Source organism: Cetorhinus maximus, chromosome 5, assembly GCF_964194155.1.
Source record: "Cetorhinus maximus chromosome 5, sCetMax3.hap1.1, whole genome shotgun sequence".
NCBI classification, from domain to species: Eukaryota; Metazoa; Chordata; class Chondrichthyes; order Lamniformes; family Cetorhinidae; genus Cetorhinus; species Cetorhinus maximus.
Window position 1 is genome coordinate 141,902,687 of NC_135883.1, and position 15,781 is coordinate 141,918,467.

The 15,781-nt window shown below is 43.3% G+C and overlaps 1 protein-coding gene and 1 pseudogene across 4 annotated transcripts in view; one reads left to right on the top strand and one right to left on the bottom strand.

Annotated features, from left to right (window-relative positions):
- The window catches only part of wasf1 (WASP family member 1), a 151,045-nt gene that overhangs the window by 91,202 nt on the left and 44,062 nt on the right, over positions 1-15,781 (bottom strand). For 2 of the 4 annotated variants that reach the window (XM_078542585.1, XM_078542584.1), the window contains exon 2: positions 2,703-2,855. The exons of the other annotated variants lie outside the window; for them this stretch is intronic. The gene's annotated coding sequence lies outside the window, so the exon portion shown is untranslated. The remainder of the gene's footprint in view (positions 1-2,702; positions 2,856-15,781) is intronic. 4 annotated transcript variants of the gene reach the window in all.
- On the top strand, positions 11,197-11,350 carry LOC144680370 (large ribosomal subunit protein eL39-like; annotated as a pseudogene).

The following is a 15,781-nucleotide window of genomic DNA, read 5'->3' on the forward strand; positions in this document are numbered from 1 at the left end:
ATCACCATCCCCAGCTATGTTCTGTCCCATCAGTAGGACAGGACCAGCTGAGATGGTGGCACAGTGGTTTACGGTTGGGAGAGAGCTGCCCTGGCAGTCCTCAACATCAGTGCAAAAGATAAGGCCGAAGCATTCTGTCGGCCAGGGGCTGCAACCGAACTGCTGACACAGGCAAAAGCAACTTTTGACCTGAAGTAACCTGATTCCAGTCACTGGCCTGAGCTGGCTGGAACCGGTTTGAAGTAGCTGAGTTTCTTGGGAAAACAAAGGGAATGTGAAAAGACACAAGTCCTTATTTAGAAAAGGAGTAACGAGGTAATGCTACCTAAGTCCTTGGGACAAAGCCAATGAGAAGATGCCACAGACAAGCAAGCAGGCCTAAACCAATGGGAGAGAGACAGCACAGCTTGGAGAGATAAGATTTCGGAATAAGAATGAAGAATTTCGGGTGTGGAGCCAGCGAGAACTTCGGAGGCCAACCATCGCAGAAGCAGAAGAACCTACATCAGCAACGTAGAGATGCAAGAGAGAGAGAATGGAACACCTGGCCAGCGACAGCTCTCCTTTTCGGGTATTAGCTTTTATATTCTGTGATCACTCAGGGAGTGTCAGAGAAACCTAGTGGGTGTGCATTTAGATCCTAATTTTGGGTATAAAACTGCATGTCTATATTTAACCAGACGTATAAGCTATACGTAGATGATCTAACGACATGAATAAAGCGAATTTAGAGTTAAGAGAGAGAATTGATTCTTCTCCTCTTTGTACTAAGCCAACAACCATTACTGGTGACCTCCGGCAAGAATTTGCAACAACCTTCAGCCAGAAGTGCTAAGTGGATGATCCATCTCGGTCTCCTCCTGAGGTCCCCAGCATCACAGATGCCAGTCTTAGGCCATGGAGTCAATCAAATTGGCTGATCAGGAAATGGCTGAAAGCACTGGATACTACAAAGGCTATGGGGCCTGACAACAATCCAGCAATAGTGCTGAAAGCTTGTGTCCTGAACTAGCTGCACCCCTAGCCAAGCTGTTCCAGTACAGCTACAACACTGGCATCTACTTGGCAATGTGGAAAATTGCCCAAGTATGTCCTGCTCACAATTACCCCATCAGTCTACTCTCAATCATCAGTGAAGTGATGAGCATGCTTATCAGCAATGCTATCAAATGGCACTTAGCAATAATCTGCTCATTGATGCTTAGTTTGTGTTCTGCTAAGGTCACAACTTCTGACCTCATTACAGCCTTGGCCCAAACAAAACAGCTGAATGTGAAATGAGAGTTACTGCCCTTGACATCAAGGCAGCATTTGAGCAAGTGTGACATCAAGGAGCCCTAGCAAAACTGGAGTCAGTCAATGGGAATCAGGGGAAAACACTCTGCTTGGAGTCAAACCTAGCAAAAAGATGGCTGCAGTCATTGGAGGTTGCATCCCAGTCCCAGGACATCACTGCAGAAGTTCCTCAGGGTAGTGCCTGAGGCCCAACCATCTTCAGCTGCTTTATCAATGATCTTCTCTACATCATAAGGCCAGAAATGGGGATGCTCACTGATGATTGCACAATGTTCAGCATCATTCACAACTCCTCAGATACTGAAGCAGTCCATGTCCATATGCAGCAAGACCTGGTAAACATTCAGGCTTGGGCTGATGTATGGCACGAATGTTACTTGCCACTTATTCAATGGCATTACCACCACTGAATCCCCCGCTATCATTGTCCTGGGGTTGGGGTGGGGGGGGTTACCATTGACCAGAAACTGAACTTGAGCAGCCATATAAATGCTGTGTCTCCAAGAATGTGTCAGAGTCTGGCGATTCTGACTCCCCAGAGCCTGTCTGCCATCTACATGGCACAAGTCAGGATTGTGATGAAATACTCCCCACTTGCCTGGATGAGTGCAGCTCCAATAACATTCAAGAGCTCAACACCATGCAGGACAAAGCAGCCCGTTTGATTGCCAATCCCATCCACCACCTTAAACAAACATTCACTCCTTCCACCACCAACACACAGTAGCAGCAGTGTGTACCATTTACAAGATGCACTACAGCAACTCACCTAGGCTCCTTAGGCAGCACCTTCCAAACCAGTGACCTCTACCACCTAGAAGGACAAGGGCAGCAGATGCATGGGGGAGGGGGGTGCCAACACCTACAAGTTCTCCTCCAAGACACGCACCATCATAGCTTGGAACTAGACGGCCATTACTTCCCTGTCACTGGGTCAAAATCATGGAATTCCCTAACAGCACGTGGGTGTACCTGGAACAAAAGGAATGCTGTGGACGTCTTCAAAGGAAATTATGGATAGGCAAGAAATGCTGGCCTAGCTAGCGATGCACACATCGTGTGAAAGAATAAAAAGAAATACGAGAGAATATTTCCTCTTGGTGGGAAAGAGAATAACTAGAGGCAAACAGCTTAAAATGCTCACCAAGAAATCCAATAGGGAATTCGGAAGAATCTTCTTTACCCAAAAAGTGGCTAGAATGTGGAACTCACTATCAGAGTGATTGAAGCAAATATCATTTAAGGGGAAATTAGACACATTTATAGAGGGAGAACGGAATAGGTGTTACAATGGGTGACTTAGCTGAGAAAAAAAAGGAGGCTTGAGTGGAACATAAACGCCAGCATGGTTTGGTTGAGCCAAATGGCCTTGTTTTGAGCCACACATCCAATATTACCCTACTTACGCAATTTCCTTTGCAACGGTTTGGATGAGAGAAGACAGCATGATTCTCGGTGACATCTATGTGAAGACGACAGTAGCTGTCAGGACTCTTTCCCTTGAAGGCAAAAACTCCTCTTGGATCACAGCAACTTGAGATGGAAACTTAATTTTCTTCCTACGTAAAAGCCACAACACAGAAACAGAATAATCAGTTCAATCGATCAGCTGGTGTTTATCCTCCTCAACGTCAGTAATCTTAATCCAATGTGTCCTACCTGTCTTTTCATCAACCATCTATCTGATGTATCCTTAAAAGATTGTTACAGTTTCCTCAAGTTCAGCTCTGGTAGTGCATCTTGGCCTTATTGATGCAGTGGTGTGAAGCCTGTAATTAATGAGAGTGGACTGCTTGGCTTCGATGATAGGTTCCATCAGTGATGTTAGCCTTAAACCAGGCAGCAGTTCAAGGGAGGCAGCTCACCACCACCTTCTCAAGGGCAATTAGGGATGGGCAATAAATGCTGGTCTAACCAGTGACGCCCACATCCCGTGAATGAAAAAAAATTTGGCTCTTGCTTTTCATATGTTGAGTCCAGTATTGTAGATGGTGTCATGAAGTACATTCCATTTTGCTTTGTGTGGGAATGCTTGAGAGCACCTGTGCAATCAAATCAAGGAACTGCTGGTTTTCATCTGAGTAGGCAGTATCGCTGACATTGGCATGAGGGCAACATTCCTGCTTTAAACGAAAAAACTTCAGGGTTGCATCCTAACTTTGGTTCACACCAAGGAATGATCTGCATCACAGGCAGCAATGTGGTAGCTTAATGTGCTGAGATTGCTGTTCAGAGTGTCACATCTGGTCACATCAGATCCAGCTGGTCCAATGCCCCGATCTTGGATTTCTCTAGGACACCTTGTGGCATGGTTTGCTCTGAAAGGGTGTCAGTTACACAAAACTCATGGTAGCAGCAAAGCTCAAATGGACTCTGTCCATTCTCACTTATCTTTCCCAGGCCAAAATGTCCAAGGCAGGAGGGCCTTGCCTCATGGTCCACGCCCACTCTTGCTTTGAAATTCTCCAGTAGGTAAAGAAGTTGTGTCTTAGGGATTTTGCTGATAGCATGCCAAGCTCCTCAAAGAAGTTTTTTTTTGCCTCTGTGTTGGAGCATCTATCAGCATTGATAATGCGACGTTGAAGGTTGTTAGCTTCACATATATGGACTCCACAGTCACGAGCAATGTCATTTGATGCTGAAATCAACAAGCGTCACAAAAGATGCAGCTGTTATGTCCATGCTGAGTGAAAGAGAGAGAGAGCAACAGTAACCTGATTGAGAACACCAAAATGCTAATCTAAAAAGCGTGCATCCTCAGGGCATCCTTGTACAGTGGTGAGCCCTGAACAACATATGCTAAGCAGGAGATAAGGCTGAACAATTTCCATCTTTGCTGCCTCAGATGAGTCCTTGGCATTTCTTGGCAGGATAAGGTCACCAACTCAGAGGTCCTGGGGTATGCTAATTCCATCTGCATACACTTACTGCTAAGCCAACAATGTCTGTGCTAGCTTGGCAACTTTCATCAGATGGATGATGGCTGTATACCCAAAGACCTTCTGTGCAGCGAACAGGCCACCAGGTCATGATTGCCTGGACGCCTATACTTCTGTACAAGGGTACCTATTAGTGAGATATGTAGATGGCAGACATTGACACTGACAACTGGGAAACAGTCGCTGACAGACATGATTTCTGGAGGCTGTTTGGAAGGGCATTGGAAGAGGCGAGGAGAAACGAAAAGCTGACCTGACTGGGAAGGTGGCCCAGAGAAAACAGAGGCTCACCAATAGTGAACCTTCTCAGCCGATCGTCTACCGCTGCTGCAAATGCGGCAGAAACTGCCATGGCAGAGTGGGGTTCCTGAGTCACACTAGGCGATGCTTAACAGAGTTGACAACCACAGCACATTTCATCTTAAGAGATGGAAGGCTGCTAGAACAGCAGCATCAAATACTCTAAGGTCAAATCTGTCCCTTCTGAATTATTGTTTAACTGGTTATTATTGTACAGATAATGGTTTATTTTTGGTGATTGATTCCATTCTTTTAGACAAAAGAGTCTACAGCTCTTACTTTCAAAGTCACAATAATAACATTTTAATTCAGGTAAATTTCTTCAATCAGGCCTTCTTGTTTTCAAAAACCATTTTTTGGAGTAAATAAGTTCCTTTTATTCAGAAGATCTGGAACAATTTTTGATATGCAAACAGAAATCATGCTGGTTGTATTAATGGGCAAAGAGCACCATTAGCATTTATAAATCACATTTACTGCAACAAAACATCTGCACAACTTTCTTTCTAATTATTCATTCTTAGGATGTGGCATTGTTGGGAGGAGCCCATCCCTCGTGTGCTTGAAGTTTGACACAATTGGGTTATTTACTTAGTCCCCTTCAGAGGGCATTTAAGATGCAACCGCATATGTGAGGGACTTGAGGCACATACAGGTCACAACAGGAAAATACAACAGATTTTCTTTGCTTAAAAAAAGTGACATAGTTGGGGTTTAGGTGAATGATAAAGGTCAGTGGTCCACCAAAGCAACTCTTTCCAACAGGCCATGCATAATTTTCATGTCATTCATATAACATAGCTTTCTTGTAAGTCTCAATAAATTAAACAACAGCTGGTGAGAGTTAGAGGATGATGAATACTTTTCCTTAATTTTCCCTGAATTTTCACTTAATTTCTTAACTACTTATGACAAATTAAACCAATCAACCTTCAATGGAAAGACTCAGCAGGACCTCACTACCATCTCTTGATCCCTCCACTTTCTCTAAATTGTCAGACTGCTTATCCAATATTCAGTACTGGATGAGCTGGAATTTCCTCCAACTAATACTGGGCAGACCAAAGCCATTTCCTTCGGTCCCTGCTACAAACTCCATTCCCCATCATTCTTCCCAGCAAATGTCTAAAGCCGAGCCAGACTGTTCAAAATCGGTCTCATATTTGACCCTGAGATGAACTTGCAATCATATAACCATGTCATCAATACAGTTGTCTTTTTCCTCCACCTTAATATAATCCATACCACCACCACTGTCAGCTCACCTGCTGCTGAAACCCTCATTCTTGCCTTTGTTACTCTAGACTTGACTATTGCAATGCAACCCTGGCTGGCCTCGCCCATTCTATTCACCGTCAACTCGAGTTCATCCAAAACTCTACTGCTCATATAAATGGTATCAAGCCCTGTTTATCCATCATCCCTGTTTTTATAGGCCTGCATTGGCTCCTGGTTAAGCAATGCCTCAACATTAAAATTTTTAATTGTTTTCAAATTCCTCCATGGCCTCCACCCTCCCTATTTCTGTACGACAGAGATACATATAGCATTGTTACAACATAGTATGACATTATCTTTACAGTGAAGGAGGCCATTCGGCCTACTGGGTCTGCACTGGCTCTCTGAAAGAGCATTCCATCTAGTCCCACTCCCCTGCCTCATCCCCATAACCTTGCATGTTCTCTCTTTTTCAGGTAGCAATCCAATTCGCTTTTGAATATCTTGATCAAACCTGCCTCCACCACCCTTTCAGGAAGTTTGTTCCAGACTCCAACAACCCCCTGGGTGAAAAAAAATTTTCCTCACGTCACATTTACTCATTTTGCCAATTATTTTAAACCTGTGCCCTCTAGTTCTTGATGTTCTCTTGAGTGGGAACAGTTTCTCACTATTTACCCTGTCCATACCCCTCAGGATCTTGAATACCTCTATCAAATCTCCTCTCGGCCTTCTTTTCTCCAAGGAAAACAGTCCCAACCTCTCCAATCTATCCTTATAGTTATATTTATATAACTTATAGTTATAGTTCTTTATCCCGGGAATCATTCTTGCGAATCTCCTCTGTACACTCTCCAATGCCTTCACATCCTTCAACTATGGGGCCCAGAACTGGACGCTGTACTCCAGATGAGGCCTAACTAGTGCCTTTATACAAGGTCAGCATGACCTCCTTACTCTTGTACACAATGCCACTATTAATAAAGGCCAAGATACGATATGTTAACTAATTAACTAATGACCTACGTATGTACACAATGAGGTCCCTCAGTTCCAGCACCGTTTTTAGAGGCTCCCCCTTTATTTTATATTGTCTCACCATATCTTTCCTGCCAAAACAAGTCACCTCACAATTCTCTGCACTGAAATTCATCTGCCACTTGTCTGCCCAATCCACCAACATGTCTATGTCCTTTTGCAGTTCAAGTCTATCCCCATCGCAGTTGGCATCATTTCCAATCTTCATATCATCTGCAAATTTTGAAATCGTTCCCTGCACACCACAGTCTAGGTAATTAATAAATATCAGGAAGGGCAAGGAACCCAAACACTGACCAGAGGAATTCCACTACAAACCTTCCCCCTTCATCTAGCCCCACGGTCCAAAGATATCTGTGCTTTTCCAAATGAGGCCTCAAGTATCCAGGTTATAATCACATCACCATTGGTGGCCATGCCTTGGCTCGAAGCTCTGTAATTCCCTCCCTAAATCCCTTGCTCCCTCTTTCCCCCTTTAATATGCATCTTTAGACCCATATCTCTGATAAAGCTTTTCATCATTTATCCTGATATCTCCTTTTGTTACTCCTTCAAAGAGCCTCAAGCTGCTTTATATCAAAATGCTTTATAAATACAAGTTATTGTTGTTCCATGCTCGTTTTCCACAGCTGATTTTCATGCTCTGAATATGACTTGGACCACAGTGGTTTCTTCATCTTGGAAATATGCTTATCCTTTAAAATCTTCAAACAATTCACAATGATGTTTATTCACCTCCATTTCAAACAGTGAAACAGCAGCATAACTTATTTTGTTGACTACATTCCACTTATCCATAGTATTACATGAGTGTGTTTGGGCTTGGGGGAGAAAAGGGATTGTAATCAGTGTCAGCTATAGCTCAGATGGTTGTACTCTCGGCTCCAAGTCACAAGGTTTCGGTTTTATTTTCCATTCCGAGTGCTGCACTCATCTTTCGGATGAGACATTAAGTAAACCGGGCCCCCGTCTGCCCCCTCAGGTGGATGTAAAAGATCCTGTGGCACCGTTTTGAAGAAGAGCTTTCCTTGGTGTTATCCTTAGTGTTCTGGCCAATATATATTCCTTATCACAAAAGCAGATTATGCAGTCGTCACATTGCTGTTTATGGGAGGTTGCTGTGCACAAATTGGCTGCCATATTCCTACATTACAACAGTGGCTCCACTTCAAAAGAACATTGGCTGTAAAGCGCTTTAACACATATGATGGTTGTGAAAAGTACATTGTAAAAGCATCTCTCCTTTTCCTAGCTTTTCCATACAGAAGGTTTTATACTTTCTACTTCCATCAATTGAATGTCAGCAATTTTTTTTCCGATGGATATTTAGTTCTAAATATCTCTCAAGACAACAGTGCAACAGGGCCTGGAATCATTCCAGTAAGTCTTCTCTTGAATACATCAGTGCCTCAATATAGAAAGGTGGGAGGGGAGGGCAAAATAAAGTTTCCACTCAGTTACACTGCTGTTTTCAGCACAATTTGCCTGAAATTAGTGTAAGCAGGGCAAAAGATCACAGAATTTTAAACATAAATTGATTTGTGACTTTTACAAGAACATTGCCTTGCCCACACGATGAATTAGCAGAACTTCCCAATGGTGGCTAATTATGCAAGTTTGCAGGTCTTCGAGGAGCTTCTTTTGGTCATAAGGACATGAATAGGCCCAGACTAATGCGCTGGAGACATGAGCTCAAATCGTACCATGGCACCTGGGGAAATTTAAATTCAATTAATCAATCAATCAGGATAATGATGCTGAACTCTTCTTCCGCCGTCTTCATCTCCGTGCTCACTTCTTTGGGCAGGAGTCCTCTCCCTGTTCAACGGATCCTTTTACCCACCTCCAATATTCTCCCTCCACCTGGACCCCTCCCTCTGGATTCTTACCTTCTCTTGATCTTTTCATTGAGAACTGTCGGCGTGACATTAGCCGTCTCAATTTCTCTGCTCCTCTCACCCATTCTAATCTGTCTCTCTCTGAACTCACTGCACTCCGTTCTCTCAGGTCCAACCCCAAAATTGTCATCAAACCCGCTGACAAGGGTGGTACTGTTGTTGTCTGGCGCATTGACCTCTACCTCGCGGAGGCTGAGCGTCAACTCGCAGACACTTCCTCCTACCTCTCCCTGGACCATGACCCCACCACAGAACATCAAACCATTGTTTCCAGGACTGTCACTGACCTCATCTCCTCTGGCGATCTTCCTCCCACAGCTTCCAACTTGATAGTCGCCCAACCTCGGATGGCCCGCTTCTACCTCCTACCCAAAATCCACAAACAGAACTGTCCTGGCAGACCGATCGTGTCAGCCTGTTCCTGCCTCACGGAACTCATTTCTCGTTATCTTGATTCCCTTCTCTCTCCCCTTGTCCAGTCCCTTCCCACCTACATCCGTGATTCCTCTGACACCTTACGTCACGTCAACAATTTCCAGTTCCCTGGCCCCAACCGCTTCCTCTTCACCATGGATGTCCAATCCCTCTACACCTCCATCCCCCACCAGGATGGTCTGAGGGCCCTTAGCTTCTTCCTTGAACAGAGGCCCGAACAATCCCCATCCACCACTACTCTCCTCCGTCTGGCTGAACTTGTTCTTACACCGAACAATTTCTCCTTAAACTCCTCTCACTTCCTCCAAATAAAAGGTGTGGCTATGGGTACCCGCATGGGCCCCAGTTATGCCTGTCTCTTTATGGGGTATGTGGAACATTCCTTGTTCCAGTCCTACTCCGGCCCCCTCCCACAACTCTTTCTCCGGTACATCGATGATTACTTTGGTGCTGCTTCATGCTCTCGTCGGGACCTGGAAAAATTTATTAATTTTGCTTCCAATCTCCACCCCTCCATCATTTTCACATGGTCCATCTCTGACACTTCTCTTCCCTTCCTTGACCTCTCTGTCTCAATTTCTGATGATAGACTGTCCACCAATATCCACTACAAGCCTACTGACTCCCACAGCTACCTCGACTACAGCTCCTCACACCCCGCTTCCTGTAAGGACTCCATCCCATTCTCTCAGTTCCTTTGCCTCCGTCGCATCTGTTCTGATGACGCTACCTTCAAAAACAGCTCCTCTGACATGTCCTCCTTCTTCCTTAACCGAGGTTTTCCCACCCACGGTCGTTGACAGGGCCCTCAACCGTGTCCGGCCCATATCCCGCGCATCCTCCCTCACGCCTTCTCCTCCTTCCCAGAAACATGATAGGGTCCCCCTTGTCCTCACTTATCACCCCACCAGCCTCCGCATTCAAAGGATCATCCTCCGCCATTTCCGCCAACTCCAGCATGATGCCACCACCAAACACATCTTCCCTTCACCCCCCCTGACGGCAATCCGTAGGGATCGTTCCCTCCGGGACACCCTGGTCCACTCCTCCATCACCCCATACTCCTCAACCCCCACCTATGGCACCTCCCCATGCCCACGCAGAAGATGCAACACCTGCCCCTTCTCTTCCTCTCTCCTCACCGTTCAAGGGCTCAAACACTCCTTTCAAGTGAAGCAGCATTTCACTTGCATTTCCTCTAACTTAGTCTACTGCATTCGTTGCTCCCAATGCGGTCTCCTCTACATTGGAGAGACCAAACGCAAACTGGGCGGCCGCTTTGCAGAACACCTGCCGTCTGTCCGCAAGAAAGACCCAAATCTCCCTGTCGCTTGCCATTTTAACACTCCACCCTGTTCTCTTGCCCACATGTCTGTCCTCGGCTTGCTGCATTGTTCCAGTGAAGCCCAACGCAAACTGGAGGAACAGCACCTCATCTTCCGACTAGGCACTTTACAGCCTTCCGGGCTGAATACTGAATTCAATAACTTTAGATCTTAAACTCCCCCTCTCCCCATCCCCACCCCGTTTCTCCCCCCTCCCTTTTTTTTCAATAATTTATATAGATTCTTCTTTTCCCACCTATTTCCATTATTTTTAAATCTAAAACTAAAACTTTGTTAGTCTTTCCACCCCACCCCCACTAGAGCTGTACCTTGAGTATCCTGTCTTCCATTCTTAATTAGCACTTTTCTTAGACAATATCACCACCTTCAACACCTCTCTGATCCTTTTGTCTGTGACATCTTTTGATTATCTGCTCCTATCACTGCTTGCTTATCTCCACAATCACCCCACCCTCAACTTCTCTCTCCCCCTGCCCCCCCACCTTAGACCAGCTTATATTTCACCTTTCTCCTAACTATACTCAGTTCTGCCGAAGGGTCGTGAAGACTCGAAACGTTAACTGATTTCTTCTCTACCGATGCTGCCAGACCTGCTGAGTTTTTCCAGGTAATTCTGTTTTTGTTTAGGATAAAATACTAGTCTCATCAATAATGATCTTGAAACTACCCTATTGTCATAAAAACCTATCTTTTCACCATTGAAGCAGCCAGAATGGAGGTTCGGCCATGCTATCCCACAAAACCTTCAGGATCAAGCGATTCCTCGCCAAGATAATGAAGCAAAACCAGCCAATTCCGCAATGGATCTGCATGAAAACCAGCAACAAAATCAGGTACAACTCCGTGGAGACACTGGAGAAGGATCAAGCTGGGCCTGTAAAGGGATTCACTACGCTGGCACACTACCAGCAACAGCCATCTCTCCCAATCTCCCTCTCTGCCCTGCAGAGAAGGGTGATGGAAGTACAGATCTGAGCACAAGGTGACTGGAGAAGAGTATAATTTTGTTTTTGTTTCATGTTTTCTATTGTAGAAAATTAAAACGATAAAAATCTCTAAAAAAAAAAGTCCTTCAGGAAGAAAATCTGCCATCCTTACCCAGTCTGGCCTACACTAAATTCTAGGTCCACAACAATGTGCTTGACTCTTATCTGTACACTGAAATGGCCTATCAAGCTGCTCGGTTGTAACCATTATCGGGCTTAGACAGGAATGTGGGGTTGAGGTTACAATCAGGCCAGCCATGATCTTGCTGAATGGTGGAGCAGGCTCGAGTGGCTGAGTGGCTGACTCCTGCTCCTAATTTGCATGTTCGCATGCAAGCTTCTATGAAAATCACTGTGGGTGTACCTACACCACACAACTGGCAACAGCTCATAAAAAGGTGGCTCACTACCACTTTCTCAAGGGAAATTAGGGATGGGCAATAAATGTTGGCCTTTCCATCAATGTTCACATCCCAAGAATGAATCAAAAAGCACATTTTAGAAGCTTAAAAGTATTTTTTTTTAAGTTTACTAAGAAACTGATTGTTGTACCCCACTATAGCTAGAAAATAGTTCTGTACATTTTTAAAGAAATAATTTTTAGTAATTTAAAATCTGGTTACTCACTGATTTTGAATGGACACCAACAAAAATGTAAATTTTTCTGATGAACTCATTTTCAGCTTTATTAATCAAACTGCGCTAAGTAACCACTCAAATACATGACAATTTTTAAAGCACAAGTATTTCTTCAAAAAAAAATTACATTTTAAAACACTGTCCAATCACACTGGTTCATAGCAAATTGTGTGTTCGACACCTGTGAAAATTTGGAAAAAAATCTTTACAAAAGGTGTAATTTTCTCCTAGATTGCCAATTGCACCCAAAGTAGAAACTCTACACAAGAGGTTTAAAACTGTAAACAATATTTCAATTATGGCCTTAAGAGGTATACTGGGTTAAAGTAAGATATTTGATGTCAAAAGCCCAGGTAACATTTAAACTCCTGGAGCTGGCACTAGCCATTTTCAAAAAAAAAATCAACTGATTCACTTTGTTGAAATAAATGAAAACATGATGATGTGCTTTTGGGGAAATCACACTATACCTGTTCTATGCCATAGAACTTTAATTAGAAGGTAGACTTTTCAAGTTTTTCATATTTTGATTTATTACTCAAAAAGAGGCAATGCAAGGAAATTATAAATTCAATTTCACAAGTGGCACATTCACACTTTCATAAAAGTGCAAGCATATTCTGTGTCAAGTTCTATGTGCCATACAGAGGGCTGTGGAACCCAAATCACTAAATATATTTGAGGAAATAGATAGATTTCTGGACTCTAAAAGGCATCAATGGGTTTGGGGAGAGCGTGGGAGTACGGCGTTGAGATAGAGGATCAGCCATGGTCATATTGAATGGCAGAGCAGGCTCGAAGGGCCAAATGACCTACTCCTGCTCCTATTTTCTATGTTTCTATGTTACACACAATTTACATCTGGTGTTTAGCAGCTTTACATGGCACCATAAGGGATATCACCAAATGCTACTCCTCACATGGAATGACAATTACTCCATTTCTCTTGAAAGCTTTTATGTGCTTCATCAAAATGTGGCTCTTTCCCATTCTTATTTGGCCACCCTTGCTAACATCAGTATAGTCTCAAGGTTTGGTTTTGTCTGATCACACATCCTAAAAGCACTGGAATATTTTTCTACATTCAAAGGTGCTACATAAATGCACAATGTTAATCTGTTCATTTCTTGAAACAGCTTCTAAGTGGTTCCTACTTTGGTTTAGTTTTTCTTGGGGAAGCCATGTCTTCACAAACTGGATTTTTCATTTAAAATATGAAAAGACATTGCATTATCTGAACATTTGGATGCTGACCTGGAGTTTTTTTTAAAAAAAGGGTCATAAGTTCAACAAGCATGCCTTTTCCAAGAAATCACCTGGCCAGCATGTTTTTTTTATTATTCATTCATGGGATGTAGGCTTTGCTGGCTGGGCCAGCATTTATTGCCCATCCCTCGTTGCCCTTGAGAAGGTGGTGGTGAGCTGCCTTCTTGAACCGCTGCAGTCCATGTGGTGTGGGTACACCCACAGTGCCGTTAGGAAGGGAGTTCCAGGATTTTGACCCAGCGACAGTGAAGGAACGGCGATATATTTCCAAGTCAGGACGGTGAGTGACTTGTAGGGGAACCTCCAGGTAACTCACCATTCTGACTTGGAAATACATCGCTGCTAAATAAAAAACCATGTTGGTCAGGTGCTTGAGGAAGAACTGTTTATTTGTTTTGAGTGGCAATCACTTTAATTGATGGGGAGGAAGAAAACTGATAAAGGCACACGCAAATGATTTACTGGAAATCATATGGCAGCAACAAGCTTTTAATTTTGAACCTGTTGTTTTGTGAATTCAGTTTTGTGGAGAATAAGCTGAGCAGGAAAGCTGCCCTAGCTGATTCTTTCTCTGCCTTGGCTGAAATTGTGTGCAGTTATAAACTTGTAGCCAGAGAATCCTCACCTGAGCGTAACTTGCCTGCATTTTGGACCTGCAAAACTGACAATTAGTCCAGCTCTACATTCTCCTCCATGCTGAAACTCCATTGGTGAGAATCACCAGGCATTTACTGGGATCAACATGAGGGAGCTCCAGATTGACAGCGTTGAACCTCTGCGAACTTTATCCTTTCCTTATAACGTTTGTTCCAACCATTCTCCTCTACAGAGGCTACTTGTGTGTCCTTTGTTTGGCTGTGCACGTGCGCGCACACGCACACTGGGGAATTTTTAAGAAGCGATAGTTATACTTCCAGATTATAAAATTATGTTAACCAGTTCTTGCAACCTATTAAAAAGTTTTGTTTCATGATCAAATCAATCATTGAGTTTACTGAAGAAACCTGGTTAAAGTCTCTTTAATTCTTGGTACCAGTAGTGAAGGTAAACAACTGGCCATTTTAGTCAGTAAATTAAACTTTTAAACTAATGGTACGACCTGCAGAGTGGTGAGGCTAAATAATCCGTGCAATCTTCCCATCCCATATTCCCATATGGACCATGTACACTGTAATTACAGACCAAACTTCCACGGGAATTGCAACCTCAATTGATCAACTAATTGTTCAAAATGGATACATTAGAAAATGAATAACAAAACCAGAAAAAGAGCATAGTGAAACATTAGGAGAAAGAAGAATAGATGAGGGAAAAATGTAGATTGTGGAAAATAAACCACTGATTATATTATGCGACTCATTTACTTTGCTTTGTCCACTATCTCTAGCAAGTTTATGCAGGAATAAGGAAAAAATATGAGGAAGGTATCTACAATTTATGGAAACAAAGTCTCCTATGCTTCATATTTTAACTAGTTTGTTCCTTCTTATGCATCATGTTTTAACTAATTTGTTACTTCCTGGTAAACATTCTCCATTGGGGAAATTTTTCCATGTACCAACTGTAGCAAATTTGCAAATGTGTATGTTTACAATTGCTAAAAGTCTCCTTGCGTGCCAAACCTCCATTTCTATTCAACTCAACCTATAATTAAACATCTGATATTCAACATATAAATGCAGGCTGAAAACACAGCAGGCTTCAACATTTTAACACTAGCTTAAATAGAATATCATGGCAAAGGTTTTACCCAAGATCTCTCTCTACTAATTTATGTGTAGCTCCAGAGTGAGATTCCACAAAAATGCTGGCAACACCTAGTATTACCTCTCCACTATTTTGATCCCACCAACTGCTGTATATCTCAAAGCTCTTTTTCCGCTCACTTTCTCTGCTGCTCACTCTGATAAACCAATAGTGTGCAATTTCCATGCCTTATTTGGCTTTGCAAACAGCTTCAATTCCCAAATCAAAATACCAAGGCATATACTTCCCACCATTGGTGCCCACTATCAGGACTTGGCGCATTCAAACTTTCTTCCTAAATTCCTCCACTTAACGGTATCTCAAGTTTAGACAAGGGTATTGAGCTTACAGTACCTGACAAGTAGAGACAACAGAAATTAACAGATGGGAAATGCAGCACAGGCTCTAACAGACAGTAGTAGAATGCCCAAGTTCTTTTATCCAGTCAGTCAGCCAACCCACTCTAATCAGTCAACACCAAATGTATGAAGTTATGTTTCCCCTAGACATGAAAATGGGGAGATTATTACCAGGAACAGTAGAGCAGGAGAAGAATCAGCCAATCCAAGAAGAGGGCTATCAAAAGCAGGGGAACCATGATAATCCAAAATAAGGGAAACAGTGCCGCCCTCTCAAGTTTCGAAGACAGCCCAAGACTTTATTAAATAAATAGC